At 53.7% G+C, this 14,252-nt stretch overlaps 1 pseudogene; it reads left to right on the forward strand.

The window, feature by feature from the left end:
* Nucleotides 1–8,801: 8,801 nt before the first annotated feature.
* Nucleotides 8,802–13,878, forward strand: LOC119334143 (annotated as a pseudogene).
* Nucleotides 13,879–14,252: the final 374 nt, after the last annotated feature.

The raw sequence follows: 14,252 nt of genomic DNA on the forward strand, positions 1-14,252 counted from the left end.
AGCTAGGCAAAGTTGCAAAGCCCTTGGTGTGTTTCTTGGGACACAAAATTTAGCATCTCATTTGTGAGTCTCACTTTATCAAAGTTGTTAGACACCAAATCCATACCATGTGGCCAAATTATTCCTCCAGAGCTGAGTCATTGTATATACTCCCGTCGTCTACGAATAAGTGTACCTTTGGCATTAAATAAAAAAAATCATAAGAGTGTATTTCTACCTTCGTAATGCACAAAGTAGAAAAAAATGCTTCTCTCTCATCACACGGTAATCAAGACCAATAATATTTAACTCATGGTCTTCTCACTTTTTACATGCACTTAACTCATTAGGGGTTGGTAATTAAAGAAGTGAGATATGATGACTTGCGCTTCCGAATGCATTTTTTACTCTACTTCATAATCTATCCTAAATTTTTTATATGTACACTTATTTTTGGACGGAGAGAGTAAGCTGAGCAAGAGTTGTCTTTCCAAGTCCTCTGATGCGTACAAGAGGCAGAACAGTGCCACCACCAGTTGATTTTCGTTCTCTTATCGACTTGATGATAAATTTCTTCTCTGCAGCTCAGCCGTACATTTTTCTTTGAACAAGACAAGCTGCATATATATACAGAGAATGAAGGAGTGCATAGAAAATAAATGCGAGGCTATAATTAAACAAGAACTAAATACAAACTATACAAAGCAATATAATTATCTATAAATAGAGGACTATATCCTTTAAACCAATGATACTTAAAACAATAGTAGTAAAAGAACAAGTACAGGTTCCCCCCCGGCCCCCGCGCCGCTCCACTTGGGGCGACTCGGGAGGCGACGAAACCCTAGCCGCCAGCCCTCCCTCCCCTCCTCCTTCCCCCCCTCGCCGCCGCCTGAGGAGGCCTCCGACGATCTCCGCGTGGCCACCAAGGACGGTGGCGGCGAGGATCTGGCTGGTCCCGCGCGGAGGGCTTCGGGCGCCGAGGCGGCGGCCTCGGGTGGTGAGGCGGCGCCGTCTTCTATAGCGAGCAGCGTCGCAGGTGTAGCCCCTGTGTCTCCTCGGCTGCGTGGGCGGCGAGGGACGACGGGAGCTGTCGCCGGTCGTAGCGGGTGGTCGTCCTCTTGGCTTGCGTCCGGATCTGAAGGCGGCCTCCCTCCCCCCGCAGCGCTGCTGCACGCCGGATCTGGTCGTCGAAGGCCTCAGGTCGAGGGCGTCGGTGATGGTGGACTGCCAGGAGTCGCGAACTTGGACTGGGAGAAATCCTTGGCTGGTTCTCTGGCCACGGCGGCGGCGACACCGGCCGGTGTCGTTCCCCTCCACGGAGGCGTCGTCGAGGTTCGGTTCCTCTCCCTTCCGCCTCTTTCCCGGGAGAAATCCCTTGTCTTGCTTAGACTGGAGGGCAACGGCGCGGCGTGCGTCGCCTCCTTCTTGAAGGTGCCGTCTTGGGCAAGGTGGGAGCGTGCAGTGGGGCATCGTGGTGGCTGCATCTTCGGCGAGGGAGATGGAACATGGTGCTTTGTTTCTGAATTAGTGCAGCTCGACATCCCTTGATTTGTTCGGTTGCCGGTCAGCTTCTGCTTGATTGGCGCCATTGCCTTGGGCAGGGAGGGGATAGGGGTCCTCACTAGCAACTGCTCGATGCAATGACACAAACATGGCTGATTTCTGCGGGCCTGAGCTAATTCCAATTGTGGTGCTCCATCTCTTTTCGTTGTATGTTTGTTCAGTGACAGCTCCTTTGTGCAGTTTTTCCTCTTTGTGCTTGTATCAGTGAGCCCCGGTATGGATATCTTCGGTTTCCTTCGTGCAGCGATAGGTCGGGCTGAGTATCTCCCTTGGTGGCCAGAACCGTGTTCGTTCTTTGCTCTAGGGTGAGCAATTCCATCTTCCGGCGGTCCGGCGCATTCCAAGCCAAGGCGAAGGGCAGGGGTCCCCTCCGGATTTGGAGAACAGGGACATGTTTTCGGTGTCCACCTTCCTGGATTGATGAGGGCGCGGTCCTTTGTCGTTGGGCACTGGCGCCGTCTGATGTTCCTCTCTGTTCGCTCTTCTGGGTCAAGTTCACTTGGAGGACTCCGTCGACTACAAACTAGAGCTTATTTAGGATTTTTGCGTGGGGCTTGTAGTCTTTGGTGCTTGTAATCTGCTGGGCAACACTCTGTATCGGCTGAAGCTTTTCTTTTCTATTCCGTGTTGGTTGTATTGGTGGCCTTGTGTAATCCCTGTCCGTTTGATGGCTTTGTTAATTCAAAGCCGGGCTCCTCTGAAGCCTTCGTTCAAAAAAAAGAACAAGTACAGTAGTATTGTAGTAGCCATATAATTATATACATATACCAGTCCAGAAATATAATCTAGTGCCTAAACAGGAGTCGTAAGTACTAGTACAGTAACCCGAAGCATAGAAGCTAGAGGAAACCTCTATTAGTTAACTAAACAGAACAGTTCTACCAACCATGGGAATACAAAAAAAAAGTCTAAGAGACCACCACAGTGCCAATTCCTAATCAAATATGATCATAGATCATCACCAATGCTTCATGTCCAAAGTACAGAGGCAGTTATGGCAATCTCCCGTCAAGTGCTCACAGGAGGAATTCCACCTAAAGCTCTTCAGTTGCACACATGGATACAAGGGCGTGACGTACTGATGCTTGTCGATTCCAGAAGTTCGACATCATTTATGGACCAACAATTTGCGTAGAAGCATCAAGGGGTGCAAGATTTGCCCAGACCATGTCGTGCCAAAGTTGCTGGTGGGGCAGAACTGTGCTGCTATCAAGTAATTCCAGATTGTGTGTGGACTTCCGAGGGCTGCAAGTTTACCACATATATGAAGATACTGCCGTTAGGTACCTACAATGCTATCCTAGGGATGGATTGGCTCGAATCACACAGCCCGATGACCGTGGATTGGAAGGCTAAAATCTGGCCCTCACCGCACCTGCTGGTCCGGCATTCCTCCGTGGTCATGCATCTTCAGTTCAGTGCCTTCAGATCAACAGTGTGCAACACAGGGTTTGTACCGTGCTGGGGCTCTATCACATGGTGTCCACGTATGCTTTGCCTCCGATGCAACTGATGACAGTCAACTCCCAAGACCAGCAGAACTTCATGTAGTGTTGATAGAATTTGCTGACATTTTTCAAGAACCCACGAAGCTACCCCCCAAGCGTGCTTGTGACCACATTATACCTCTTATCCCTAGAGCATAACCTGTCAGTATGCGCCCATACCGTCACAAGTCAGAGCACAAAAATGAGATTGAACGGCAGGTTGCTGAAATGCTTCGCGCAGGGATCATTCAACGCAGTGTGAGCCCCTTTTCTTCACCTGTCATCTTTGTGAATAAGAAGGATGGGATGTGGCGACCCTGCATCGACTATAGGAATCTCAACACCATGACTTGCATCAGCAAATTCCAAATACTGGTGATTGGAGAGCTTTTGGGCGAGTTGCACAGTGCCGTGTGGTTCTCCAAGTTGGACCTGTGTGCCGGATATCATCAAATACGCATGGCAGAGGGCAAGGAATTCAAGACAGCCTTCCAAACGCATCACAACCACTTTGAGTTCAAGGTGCTTTCCTTTGGCCTCGCTGGCACTCCGGGCACCATTAATGGAGCAATGACTGATACCCTCCACCCGTTAATGTGTGTCTGTGTGTTGACCTTCTTCGACAATATTTTGATCTTTAGAAAAACCCTACCCGACCACATCAAGCATCTCCGACAGGTGTTCCAGCTCCTCCGTAGGGATCGGTGGCATGTCAAGCGCTCACAATGTTCATTTGGCTAGCAACAAATCTCATATTTGGGGAACTCTATCAGTGGTAAGGGGGTGACCACCGATCCGTCCAAGATCAATGCAGTGCAACAGTGGACTACACAACTGATGCTCGAGCAGTGAGACAATTCCTGGGCATGGCAGGGTACTATAGGCGTTTTGTCCAGCACTTTGACATCATTGCGTGTCCCCTCTTCAACTTGCTCAAGAAAGGAGTACCATTTGTTTGGACAGATAACACTGAGCAAGCATTGAATCTTTTGAAGCAGCAGCTCATCTCAGCTCCAGTATTGGCTCTGCCGGACTTCAACAAAACATTCGTGGCGGAAACAGATGCATGTGATACAGGAATTGGAGCTGTGTTGCAACAGGGGGCATCCTATTGCCTTTATGAGCAAATCATTGAGCCCAAGATACCGTGTGTTGTCCAGATATGAAAAGGAATATTTGGCCATTGTGGTAGGCATAGAGCAATGACGCCCATATTTGCAGCATGCAGAATTTGTTATTCAAAAAGACCAGAAAATATTGATTCACCTAGAAGAGTAGCGTTTGTCCACTCCATGGCAGCAGAAGGCATTCACCAAGCTATTGGGTTTGCAATACTGCATCATATGTAAAAGAGAAAAGTATACTTTTCGTCTCTCAACTCTTCGCAAAGTTTAGTTTTCGTCCCTCAACTCTAAAACCGGACAGAGTGCACCCCGAACTCTTGAAACCGGTCACTTTTCGTCCCTGCTGCTGAGTCAACCCGGTTTTGACCACACGTGAACAGTGCACCAGATGAACAATAAATTTGAAAAAATAGCAACAAAATTCAAAAAAATCTGAGATTTTATGGCATCGAAGATACTTAGGTGCGCCACATGCGTGCAAATTTTCATCATGTTTGGAAGTTCGAGGAGCACGCAGCAAAAAAAAACAAAAGTAAATGTACACTGAAGTGAACAGTAAAAAAATAACAAAAAAATAAAAAATATTCTGAATTTTTTTGGCATCGAGGATGCTCAGGTGGGCAAGGTGCATGCAAAATTTTGTGGTAAAATAAGATCCGAGGGTTTGGAAACCACCCAAAGCGGCACGCACACGTACGCTATTTTGTTTTTTTTGCACGACCTTCTCGGATGTCATTTTACCACAAAATTTTGCATGCACCGTGCCCACCTGAGCGTCCTCGATGCCAAAAAAAATCAGAATTTTTTGAATTTTTTGCTATTTTTTTATTTTACTGTTCACTTTAGTGTACATTTACTTTTGTTTTTTTGCTGCGTGCTTCTCGAACTTCCAAACATGATGAAAATTTGCACGCACGTGGCGCACCTGAGTATTTCCGATGCCATAAAATTTCAGATTTTTGAATTTTTTTGCTATTTTTTTCGAATTTACTGTTCATCGAGTGTACTGTTTACGCGCGGTCAAAACTGGGTTGACTCAGCAGCAGGGACGAAAAGTGACCGGTTTTGAGAGTTCGGGGTGCACTTTATCCGGTTTTAGAGTTGAGGAACGAAAACTAAACTTTGCGAAGAGTTGAGGGACGAAAAGTATACTTTTTTCTATGTAAAAAGGTCCAGAGAATGGCGCCGCAGATGCTCTCTCAAGATCGCTTCCTTTTGAGAAACTCTATAGTTTTTTCAGCTCAGTCAACATGGTTGGAAGAAGTAATCAACAGTTATAATGCCAACCCCCACGCAGTGGCGATTCCACTAGGGGGGCTTCAATAGGCTGAAGCCTACCCTCCAAAAATCATATTTCAGCTAAACATGCAACTTGAGAATTATACTGAGGTGTTTAACATGTAAACTGCAATGAATTTGCTCAATAGACTTAGAAACTTGATGTTTTGAGCCTACCCTTCTATTTTGTGCAAGATTCGCCACTGCCCCCACGCTCAACAGTGGCTCAAACGGATGGCTACCAACACTAATCCCAAAGGCATGTTTTGAATGATCCACGTAGTGCTCCGCTTCATAGGAAGAATTTGGCTGGGTGGTAGTACATCTATGCAACAACGGATCATGGCAGCGTTTCAGGATAACCTGATGGGGGGACATTCCGGGTTTCCAGTCACTTACCACCTTGTCAAGTAGTTGTTTGTGTGGCCTAAAAGATGAAGACGCATGTGAAGCAATATGCTAAGTGTTGCCAGGTTTGCCAACAAGCTAAGCCGGAATGCGTTGCGTACCCCAGGGTGCTGGAACCTTTGCTAGTGCCACGCGACTCTTGGGAATTCATCACTATGGATTTTGTTGATGGGCTACCACAATCAGACTAATTCAACTAATCTGGGTGACCGTCGACAAATTCACAAAGTTTGCCCACTTCTTACTGCTCGCTAAGACATACACTGTTAGAATAATCCAAACGTGTTTAAGTGGTATAAAGTTTGCTAGTTTGGTTTTGTGTAATCATGATCAAGCTGGCCAGGTAATTAACTAGGTAAGTTGAGATGTAGATGGGGTGGCCGGTTTGCAAGCCGTGTACTATCAGGAGTTAGCATGCTGCCCTAGTTAGGTTCCAACGTGAGTCTGGCCAGGAGTAGTTGTCCTTAGTGCACGTACGTAGTAGTTTGAGTCGGTTTAGGTTAGCTAGCTGTAGGTCGTGAGGTCGCTTATATATTTGCACGCCGGTGCTTCAGATTTGTAACACAGAGAGAAAAGGAGAAAATAAATAAAGAGGAAAAAGGGCACGATACAAGCCCTTGGCTATCAGTTTTGTGTGCGCGTGTGTTCATGCAATTTTATGTGAGTGGTCCTAAGGATGAAATTCCAACATACACAACTGCCATAGTTGCACTGCTCTACATGACGCATGTGTACAAGTTGCATGGATTCCCTGGTGCAGTGATTTCAAATCGTGAGGCATTTTTGGCAAGAGTCATTCAAATACATCGGCACAGACATGCGCACCGGCGCACCACCCTCAAACAGATGGTCAGTCAGAAGAGTGAACCAATGTCTCGAGACCTTTCTGCACCTCTTTACCTAGTCTTGCCCTAAACGACAGAGTCATTGGCTGCCACTCGCCTAGTTGTGGGTCAGGAGCGAGGCCCGTTGGTCCCGGTTTGTGCCTGGAACCAGGACAAATGGGTCCATATGAACCGGGACCAATGCCTACGAGGCCCCGATCGGCCCCTGGGCTCATGAATCGGGACGAATGCATCCATTGGTCCCGGTTCGTGGAAGAATCGGGACTAATGGGCTGGCCAGGCCCGAACGAAAGCCCCTTTTTCTAATAGTGAGAGACCTTTCTACACCTCTTTACCTAGTCTTGTCCTAAACGACATGCCACTCGCCTAGTTTTGGTATAACTCTTCCCCTCATTCTACCATCGAGATGTCTCCTTTCAAGGCTATGTTCAATCGATAGCCGCGGCATTGGGGGATCACAGCTACCAACATGATCACAATACCGTCCCTCCAGACCTAGCTTGAGGAACATTGAGTGATGCAGCAACAAATTCAGCATCACTTGAACCGTGCCAGACAATGCATGAAGAAGCAGGTTGGTAGGAAACGCACCTTCCACACATTTCACGTTGATGATACGGTCTTTCTGAAGCTACAATTGTATGTGCAAACTTCAGTTGCAACCCGTGCCTGCCACAAGCTTGCTTTCTGCTACGATGGCCCCCAACATATCATCCGGCGTGTCAATGACGTGTCTATGAACTCCAGTTGCCGGCCACACACAAGTGCATCCAGTTTTCCATGTGTCGCAACTGCGCCAACCATCCTTCCTGGTACGCACGTTCCACTCATCTACATACCAGTACTGACGTCCCAAATGTTCCTATAGAGATCCTGCAAACACACTGGCGCAAACGACACGGCTCCATAATCAAGCAAGTACGCTTCTGATGGTCCAACTCTGATGCTGCAACGGATACATGGGAAGACAAGTTGGAGCTCCACACTTGCTTTGCGGCAACCGCGGCTCGCGGGCCAGCTACCACTCAAGAAGAGGGGGATGTCACCACCCTTGACAAGGCAACCCCACCTGCACCAAGGCCCGTTCGACAGCGACGACCCAACACTATGACAAGTGGGCCCGAGTGGGTGAACCAAGTGGTGACGATTACTTAAGACCAAGTGATGACTCGATCAAGGCATCTAGAGGATCACGACATCGGCAACACGACACCCGGCTCCTACCTACCTCCCTCGCCTGTTCTTCATTCCCTGATTCCCCAATTCGTGTAATCCCACTATATCAAATCTTGTAGCTACTGAAATACTCCCTCCGTTCCAGAATATAAGGTGTATTGTTTTCCGTGAGTCAACCACTTGAATGTTTGACCAAGATTATAGAATAAATCTTCCATTGCTGTCCAGCAAAGCAACAAACTAAGAGTATTGATTGATAGGAGAGACAACCAGGACCAATTGGTCTCCTGGCAATTTTACTGGGGTGGAACTAAATATTCCAACAAAAGAGTATACTTGGAATATATTGGAAACCATACTGATGCTCCAAAAGCTTTCCATTGGATATGTAAGTCTTGCTCTTTGGCCAAATAGAAATTATTCTCCTGGTTACTACTTCAGGACAGACTTAATACAAGAGACCTCCTTAGAAGGAAAAACTTCTACATTGAGACAAGCAGATGTGTTCTGTGTGATTAAAAGCCCAATGAACATTTGATACATCTATTTTTCAGCTGTTATTTCAGTCAGAATTTTTCAGAGCCCAACAGGCAGGCTTAGGCCCGCAAATTATCTTAGTTTTATTCAGATTAGGCAAGTTATCTCAGGATTGATTCTTCTACAAGTTATTTAGGATATAAATATAGATTGTAAGACTCTTTTGGAGGAGGCAATAAAGACTATTATTATCTTTTGTTGCCCGGCTCCTAGAGGAGCTGGAAACCCTAGCCGCCGCAACCTAGCCGCCGCCACCCTCAACCCTAGCCGCGACAGCGCCCTGCCGCCGGCGCGCCCGCTCCTCGCCGCGCCCACTTCCTCCTTGCCCCTACAACCTACGCAGTAGAGCCGGTAGGAACCCTGGTCCTACCAATTTGGTATTCAGAGACCACGTTGCGATCATGTCGATGCCGCCATCACCGCCGCCGCTGCCCGTCGGCACCACCGCGCCCATGACGATGGCGCCAAGCATCACCGCGCCGACCGCATCCGCCGGGACCTCGCTGGCGTGTCCCGTCTCCTCCTCGGCACCACCTGCACCGGCGTCTCCGGGCGCATCTCCACCATCGCCGCTGGCCGCCTTGTCTCCGAAGCAACTCGCCGCCACGCTACATCACCTCGTCACCGCCGTCCATGGGCTTCAGCTCCACCAGTAATATGGGGCCGGGGCCTATGCTCAAACGCCATCGGCCCCGATCGCCGCCCCTGGTCTTCTCCTATAGCAGCAGCCGCAGTACGGGGGCGGGGCGAGCCCCTTTGCGCCACCACCAGGACCGTACCAGGGCGCGGCCGCGTACGGCGGGCCCCCGTTCGGGCCGATCCAGGCGGGATTGGCATCCGGGCCAGCGCCGGCCGCGACGCCCCTCTGGCCATTGCCGCCGGCCACCTCGGCCGCCTCCTGGCTGCAGCAGCCGCCGCCCACCGTCTGGCTGGTTCAGCAGACACCGTTCCCCGCATGGCCGGCCCAGCAGCCGCCGTCGACGGCGTCCCAGGGCCTGCGTCCACCGCCGTTCTCCGCGCCCTCATCAGCCAGGACCACCTCGGGCGCGGCCTCGACTACCGGGTTACCGATCCATCAGGTCCGGTTTCCCCCGTCCCCGTCCCCCCTGCCAGCATGGGCGGCGGGGTCTTCGCCTTCACCGGTCTACACCACGACCCCGGTTGAGCCGACTCCGTTTCCGCAGTTCGGCGGGCCATCCGGCCCCGCCGGCCAGTGCCCGAACTACTCCGATCAGGCACCTCCGGCTTCACTCTTTCGAGCCCCCGCGCCTGCTCAGCACGGCGGACCGCAGAAGACACCGCCGCGGTTCGCCAAACTCGACTTCGCCACCTACGAGGGCACGGAGGACCCCCTCAACTGGCTCAACCAGTGCGAACAGTTCTTTCGAGGGCAGCGGACGCTCGCTTCAGATCGTACCTGGCTCGTGTCCTATCATCTTCGAGGCGCAGCACAGACCTGGTACTACGCCCTCGAGCAGGACGAGGGCGGCATGCCACCGTGGGAGCGCTTCCGGGAGCTCTGTCTTCTCCGTTTTGGGCCCCCTATCCGCGGGAGCCGACTGGCGGCCCTCGGCCGTTTACCATTCACATCTACGGTGCAGGACTACGCCGATCGCTTCCAGGCCCTGGCATGCCACGCGCCGGGCGTCTCCGCGACCCAGCGCCCCGAGCTCTTTGTGGGCGGTCTGCCGGACCATATCCGCGTGGATGTCAAGCTCCGGGATCCCCCCAATCTCCAGACGGCCATGTACTACGCCCGGGCCTTCGAGCAGCGGGCCCAGGCACTGCAGCCGCCACTCGGACGGAGTGGCCGCCAGCCCAGTCGGCCAGCACCGACTTCCTCAGCCCCGGGTCGGCCTCTTCCATCCGCGACGGCCACATCCCCGGCTGCCACACGGCCCTTCCGTCGGCTGTCACCGGCCGAGCAGCAGGAGCGTCGCCATCAGGGTCTCTACTTCAACTGCGATGAGCCCTATACGCCGACCCATGTCTACCCCCGCCTCTTTTATTTAGAGACGGTCGACTACACCGAGGAGAACGACTCGCCCGACCCGTTACATCCGCCTGCGGCGCCCGAGGACGCGGCCGCGGATTCCGCAGCGATGGCGTGCGTCGTCTCCCTTCACGCCCTGGCCGGCATCCGGGGCGAGCAGACCATGCTGCTGCCGGTGATGATCCATGGCGAGCGCCTGGTGGCCGTGCTAGATACGGGCTCCACACACAACTTTCTGCCCGAATCGACCATGCGTCGGCTAGCCCTCCCGACGACGGGCGGGGAGCGCCTGCGGATCACAGTGGCGAACGGTGATCGCCTCCGGTGCCATGGGCTAGCCCGTGACGTTCCCATCTCCATCGGCGGCGAACACTTTTCCATCACTTGTGCAGGGATCGATCTCGGCTGCTTCGACTTCATCGTCGGGGTGGACTTTCTCCGGACACTCGGCCCCATCCTATGGGATTTCGACGCACTTATGATGACATTCTGGCGGCAGGGCCGCCGCATCCGGTGGGAGGGCATTGGGGGCGCCGCGGCTGCTGTGCCACATCTCCAGTTGGCTGCCGCGTCCTCGGAGGCTGAGCACCCCCTGCTGGATTCTCTTCTGGAGAAGCACAGCGACCTCTTCGACGCTCCGCGGGGTCTTCCGCCTGCCCGGGTGTACGACCATCATATTCACCTTGTACCAGGCTCCACTCCGGTGGCGGTACGACCCTACCGCTACCCCCAGCTGCAGAAGGATGAGTTGGAGCGCCAGTGTGCCCTGATGCTCGCCGCAGGCATCATCCGGATCTCCACGTCACCCTTCACGGTGCCGGTGCTTCTCGTCCATAAGTCCGACGGCACATGGCGCTTCTGCATCGACTACCGCGCCCTCAATGCACTCACGCTCAAGGACAAGTTCCCTATACCGGTGGTCGACGAGCTCTTGGATGAGCTCCATGGGGCATGCTTCTTCACCAAGCTCGATCTTCGGTCGGGCTATCATCAGGTGCGCATGCATCCGGACGACATCGCCAAGACGGCGTTTCGCACCCACCATGGACACTTCGAGTTCTTGGTGATGCCTTTCGGCCTCGCCAACGCCCCGGCAACTTTCCAAGCCCTGATGAACGACGTCCTTCGACCCTACTTACGGCGGTTTGTGCTGGTTTTCTTTGATGACATTCTTATCTAAAGCACCACCTGGGCCGAACATCTCCAGCACGTCGCCATTGTCTTCAACGAGCTTCGGGCGCACCACCTCCACCTTAAGCGCTCAAAGTGCTCGTTCGGGACACCTACCGTCGCCTACCTCGGCCAAGTCATCTCGGTCGACGGAGTGGCTATGGACGCCGATAAGGTGGCGGCCGTCTCCGCCTGGCCGACGCCTCACTCACCGCGGGCTCTCCGCGGGTTCCTCGGACTCGCTGGCTACTACCGGAAATTTATCCGGGAGTTCGGACTCATCGCGGCGCCCCTCACGCGGTTCCTTCGCCGTGACGCCTTCGCCTGGGACGCTGAGGCGACGACGGCATTCGAGGCCCTCAAGGGGGCCCTCACGACGGGCCCTGTCCTCCAGATGCCCGACTTCGACCGTCCGTTCGTGGTGGACTGTGATGCCTCGGGCGCCGGGTTCGGCGCCGTACTTCATCAGGGCGATGGGCCCCTCGCCTTCTTCAGCAGGCCTTTTGCTCCGCGCCATCTTAAGTTGGCCACTTAGGAGCGGGAGCTCATTGGCCTCGTCCAGGCCGTGCGTCATTGGCGGCCATACTTGTGGGGGCGGACCTTCCACATTCGCACGGACCACTACAGCCTGAAGTTCTTGCTGGATCAACGGCTGTCGACCGTACCGCAGCACCAGTGGAGCAGCAAGCTCTTCGGCTTCGACTTCTCCGTCGAGTATCGGCTGGGCCGTCTGAACACCGTGGCCGACGCGCTATCCCATCGCGATTCCGACCTCGCGCCAACCGCCGACGCGTCCGCCGGGACGGCCCTGTGCATCCGCTCCGGGCCATCGTTCGGTCTCTTCACCGACATTCGACGCGCCACTGCGACGGCCGATGACGCTGCACTTCTTCAGCAGCAGCTCGCGGTCGGCGACTTGGAGGAGCCCTGGCGCTTCTCTGACGGACTGCTCCCGCATGGACACCGGATCTTTGTTCTGGCGCATGATGATCTCCATCACCAGGTGTTGCAGATCGCTCACTCGGCGGGCCATGAGGGTGTGCAGAAAACCCTCCATCGTCTTCGCGCCGACTTTTACATCCCTGGCGATCGTGCCCTGGTCTGCGACTGGGTTCGGTCTTGTCAGACTTGCCAGCGCAACAAGACAGAGACCCTGAGACCGGTGGGGCTCCTTCAGCCCTTGGAGGTGCCGTCTCAGGTTTGGGCGGATATCTCCTTGGACTTCATCGAGGGCCTTCCCAAGGTAGGGGGCAAGTCAGTCATCCTCACGGTGGTCGATCGCTTCTCTAAGTACACCCACTTCATCGCGTTGGGCCATCCGTACACAGCGGCATCCGTGGCTCGGGCTTTCTTCGACGGCATAGTCCGTCTACACGGGTTCCCGACAGATCGTCAGTGATCGGGACCCAGTCTTCACGGGCCATGTCTGGCGCGACCTCTTCAGGATGGCGGGTGTCCAGCTCCGCCTGAGTACGGCGTTCCATCCTCAGACAGACGGTCAGTCTGTGGTGGTTAACAAGGTCATTGCCATGTATTTGCGTTGTGTGACAGGTGATCGACCTCGCGCTTGGGTGGACTGGCTATCTTGGGCGGAGTACTGCTACAACACTTCTTATCACTCTGCCCTGCGCGCGACGCCATTTGAGGTGGTCTATGGTCGACCACCCCCGCCTATACTTCCGGTCGACCCGGAGACGGCTCGGACAGCAGTAGCGGGTGACCTTATCCGCACCCGTGATGAGATGCTGGCTGAGGTCCGTCAGCGCCTCCTTCAGGCCCAGCAGACGGCCAAGCACTACTACGACGATCATCATCGCGAGGCGGAGTTCGCAGTGGGTGACTGGGTGTGGCTGCGTCTTCTCCACCGCTCTACGCAGTCACTGGACCCGCGCGCAAAGCTCAAGCTTGGCCCTCGCTACGCCGGGCCCTTCCCTGTCGTGGAGCGCATTGGGAAGGTGGCCTATCGTCTTCAGCTTCCCGCCCGCGCCCGCATCCACGACGTGTTCCATGTGGGGCTGCTCAAACATTTCCGTGGCGAGCCACCGGCGGCTCCTCCGACGCTTCCTCCAACCGCCGATGGTCGCATTCTTCCAGAGCCAGCAAAGGTGTTGCAGGCTCAGCTCCGTCGTGGCGTCTGGTTCATCCTAATTCAGTGGGCGGGCCTTCCGGAGGAGGAGGCGACTTGGGAGCAGCGTGAGGATTTCCGTCAACACTATCCAGACTTTCAGCTCGAGGACGAGCTGTTTGCGCAGGCGGGGAGAGATGTTATGACCGGCCAGGTCTATGGCCGCCGCAAGCCCAACAGGCAGGCTTAGGCCCGTAAGTTATCTTAGTTTTATTCAGATTAGGCAAGTTATCTCAGGATTGATTCTTCTACAAGTTATGTAGGATATAAATATAGATTGTAAGACTCTTTTGGAGGAGGCAATAAAGACTATTATTATCTTTTGTTGCCCGGCTCCTAGAGGAGCTGCAAACCCTAGCCGCCGCAGCCTAGCCGCCGCCGCCCTCAACTCTAGCCGCGACGGCGCCCTGCTGCCGGCGCGCCCGCTCCTCGCCGCGCCCACTTCCTCCTTGCCCCTACAACCTACGCAGTAGAGCCGGTAGGAACACTAGTCCTACCACAAACAGCTTCCCTTGGGACTGTAGGGGAACGCTATCCAGTGCAAGGAGCGCCGATCCAGCGAGC

The sequence above is a fragment of the Triticum dicoccoides genome, chromosome 7A, assembly GCF_002162155.2.
Source record: "Triticum dicoccoides isolate Atlit2015 ecotype Zavitan chromosome 7A, WEW_v2.0, whole genome shotgun sequence".
Classification (NCBI taxonomy): domain Eukaryota; kingdom Viridiplantae; phylum Streptophyta; class Magnoliopsida; order Poales; family Poaceae; genus Triticum; species Triticum dicoccoides.